The sequence below is a fragment of the Trachinotus anak genome, unplaced genomic scaffold (assembly GCF_046630095.1).
Source record: "Trachinotus anak isolate AG129_WGS33_773 ecotype Australia unplaced genomic scaffold, CSIRO_AGI_Tana_v1 ptg000008l, whole genome shotgun sequence".
Lineage (NCBI taxonomy): Eukaryota > Metazoa > Chordata > Actinopteri > Carangiformes > Carangidae > Trachinotus > Trachinotus anak.
In genome coordinates, this window is record NW_027273859.1 from 125,001 (window position 1) to 129,118 (window position 4,118).

Here is a 4,118-nt window from a genome sequence, read left to right on the forward strand (position 1 = left end):
TAAGTATTCAGACACTTTACTCAGGACTCAGTTGAAGCACTTTGGCAGTGATCACAGTCTTCTTGGGTTTGATGCTACAACCTTTCTAAACCTGAATCTGTGGATTTTCTGCTGTTCTTCTCTGCAGATCCTCTCAGGCTCTGTCAGGTTGATGGCCACCTCGGTGGACAGACATTTTCAGGTCTCTCCAGAGATGTTGGATTGGGTTCAGGTCAGGACTCACTCAAGGACATTCACAGAGCTGTCTCTAAGCCTCGCCTGCATTGTGTGTGTCTTGTCTGTGAGCTGAGGATCATTGTCCTTAGCTCTGCACCAGGTTTTCATCATTATATTTCAGTTTTCCCCTTTCAATAAATTTGCAAACATTTCTAAAATTCTCTTTTTGCTTTGTCAATATAGGTTATTGAACGTAGACTGATGGGGGAAAAATGTCTTCTTTTTTTTTCCATTTTAGCAAAAGGCTACAACATAACAAAATGTGAAAAAGGTGACGGAGTCTGATTACTTTCTGAATGCACTGTATATATAGTGTACAATTTTCTCACATTTCTGTGTAGTATTTTTTGTTTTCTTTTGTCTAGTAATTTCACCATGTTGTAGTTGTTATTAGTGTAATGCTTCCTCATTATTGATCAGGACTTTGTAGCCCAAAAGAATCTCAGATTATCTTATTGTCATTGTCAATGTAACAGAGAATTCACAATTAACTAAACTGGTAAAAATAAAATGAATGAAATGTAATTATTATGCAATTGTTAATAAAAAAAATACATTACTTTTTTGGCCATGGTATAAAAAACATAGCACATTCCAAAATACCGACATATAGAGAATAAACATGATAGTGCAACACACATTGTCTGCTATTTTACCTAAATTGTGACGGAGCTCCACTGATATTAAAATATATAACCTTAGTGACACTGCACATAATCCAGTTATTTCAGCAGCATTTTATCAGCCTATGATGTGTTTCTCTTCCCATGGAGGAACATACCTACAGCTTCTCTTTTCATTTTGGTTACCACGGTGGTGCCTGCAGATACAGCAACATCTTGTGGACCAAATATTTCAGAGTTATTAATGTTTTACATGTCTTAAGCTGTAAAAAAAAATTACACTCCTTTCATGCAAACTCGCCTACAGTAAGTATGATGGTGAATCCAGTGTGAAATGAAGAACTGCTGAACCTTTGTTTTTATTTGAAAGTGGCTACACAGCAACATCCTCAACGCGGCCATCGAGGTGCACAGGCTAATTCACTACTGAACCGACAGAGTCATCACTGTCTGGAGAGACTTATGCCAGTGGATGTGTGTTTATCAGTAACAGCATAACTAGTTTAACTACATTTCTCAGTAGCGTGGAGATAATGTCACTGTTTTCTGAATCAAATAGCTTAGCAGTAGTGAAACTCTTTTATTGATCAAGTAACGTCCACACAGGCAACAATTTCCAGAGAATATCCAAAGCTCAACACAGCGGATCTTTCTGTTGCAGTCTGAAATTAAACTAAGGATCAATATGTGAGGCCACCACCATACACGACCGTATATTTGTAGTCATGATAGCCACAGAAACACTTCTGTATGACTGAATCTTTTGGCTAATGCCTGCAACAGAGTGAGGGAATACAGATGTGTGCTTGATGGGACCAAGGCTGAGGACAGAGAGGAACTGACCCAGAGGCGTCACCACGTACAAATATGTCAGTTTAAATGAAACAACAGAGAAAAATTCAGGTGCTAAGTTTGCAAACCCGAGAAGAAGCTGCTCCCAACTTCCAAGATAACACTTACACAAGAACACACATTCAGGTAATAAGCTAACACACCATTGCCAACCACGCTAATCAACAGCAGCTTGTCAACAGCTAGCTTCTTTTTTCACAAATATAAAAAATCAATAAGTAAAAGTAGATTAGAGACTAGAGATATAACCACTGGAAACCTAAATCCCGGTCTCCACAGTGGGTCCAGTTTTTGGTCCCATATTGGACGAAGGATTTTATTTATCCGAGGCTTGGATTTGAATTGATCTATGAAATAAGCTAAGCACTCGCTCATGTAGCCATATAACAACTATGAACTATGTTCTAATTCAGAAAGCAAAAAAAATATTTCTAACCTGAAGGAGGATATCAAACGACTTTCTTATGAACTTAAAAAAAAAATATATATTTTGTCCGGTGTCATGGAAATGGCCTCTGGGCAGTCAAAACAGATAACCCATCTCAGTGCAACCATTCATGACACAGTTGTGCAGCATCACTTTTCCATGGCCTTCCTCCTCGACACCCAATCATCAACCATCCTGCACCAAAGAGGTGGTCCATGGTTGCAGGGGTTACTCGGATGGGGCTGGCTCACTACCCGGCCTAAGCCTCTCGATCCGCTACACCCCCCTGTCTGATGACACTCTGGGCCACCTCGCTGATGCTCCTCATCCTGCAAGAGGCAGTGGTCAGACGCTCTCAGAGAAGTCCTCACAGGGATGTTTGTTTCTTTAACGCAGCCACGTACTGTTTCCATGAAGTCATGGTCCCCATGAAATCTGGACTGGACATGCTCTGATCACGACATTGTAAGACATTATATCAGAAAATCTCCAGATAAACTCAGGTTCTTGCAAGAACCTAGAAGGGATATCAGATTCTTGGGGTTTTGGCACAGTGCAGGAGCACACAAGCTTTCAGATACCATCAAAGACAAGCCAGGGCGCCAGCTGATGGTTCCCAGTTCCCACAGATGGAAAGGAACTGGATACTCCACATCACTGAGAGCAACAACAGATCTGAAGAGATTGTCCTGTAACAATCAAGCCCATAGGTCGTCTGTTAGCAGGTCATTATGACTCATAGTTAGGTTTTGTTGCTAGGCGACATCTGGTGGTTGTAGTAATGATGACAGGAGCAAAGGGAAAAGTGCGGTGACGTAGTTTATAGAGCGACAAAGTCCACATCAGGAGGAGGTTGGGGTGGATGGATGAATATGACACAGGAAAGCAGTGTTTGATTCCCATGTGACAGTAGCAGCTTATGTCTATTATTCATGACCGTTTTTATAATTGTAACCATGACAACAAACATCATCTAATGTTGAGGAAGTACTTATTTTAACCCAAATCACCATCTTTTCCTAAACCTAACCAAGATATGACCGTTATTATCGTAAGCGTGGTGACGAAGGTAGGTATGCTGTTCTCGGTGCAGTCCATGTGTTTATTATTGTAACCATGACAACCAAGGTCCAGCATGCCTGCTGACTGTAGAGGTGCTATTTCAGGAGACGCTGCTCAGGGTCATATCAGAGGATTGCTCAGGTTGGAGGAAATTAGTGAAAATGTCAAGGATTTCCAAAACCTACTGATGATGATGAAGATCTCCCTGTAGGTCTTGCTAGGCACCATCACTCTTTTCCTAAAGTCTAGGAAACGAAATCCAAAGAGAAACTGTTTTTGTGTTTTTGAAAGCTTCTTATGTGTCATGTGAACAAACACCTTGTGACGACTACTCGGGTTCCGCTCTGTCTGGCCTCTGTGCTTGCCCTTTCTCTTCTCCTCCTGTGGGCGGGGCATCGCTTTAAAAGCTGCCTACTCACTCTGTCTCCCTCTCTCTCCCATCATCCCTTCTTTGTTTGTTCCATTTGTTTGGTTAATTTTTGCACTCAACACTTTCATCCATGTATTACCATACACCACTGGTTTTACAGATTCAACATGTGCTGTTTTGGTTTAGTTATGTAATAAGGTTACTTTAATAATTAATCCTACAAATTTAAAGACTGTTTTGCTGAAATTTCACCAACATGTCAAGTTTGCTTCCTGAGGAGAAAAGTACACTGGACCTTGTTTCCATCCTAGTTGTTACTACTGATCAGAATCAGAATCAGAATCAGAATCAGAATCAGTTTTATTGCCAAGTATGTTTTCACATACAAGGAATTTTTTCTGGTGATTGGTGCAATTGATCAGCAACAGTGGGGCTCTCTAGCCTTGTTGATAAGGCTAATAGCAGATGGGAAGAAGCTATTTTTGTGGCGAGAGGTTTTGGTCCTGAAGGACCGCAGCCTCCTGCCAGAGGGGAGTGTCTCAAAGAGTTTGTGTCCAGGGTGGGAGGA

The 4,118-nt window shown here is 41.1% G+C and overlaps 1 long non-coding RNA gene across 1 annotated transcript in view; it reads left to right on the top strand.

The window, feature by feature from the left end:
- The window catches only part of LOC139623482 (uncharacterized), a 2,957-nt gene extending 2,181 nt beyond the window's left edge, over positions 1–776 (top strand). Inside the window, exon 2 of the long non-coding RNA XR_011691522.1 lies at positions 128–776. This is a non-coding gene — a long non-coding RNA (uncharacterized lncRNA). The remainder of the gene's footprint in view (positions 1–127) is intronic.
- Positions 777–4,118: the final 3,342 nt, after the last annotated feature.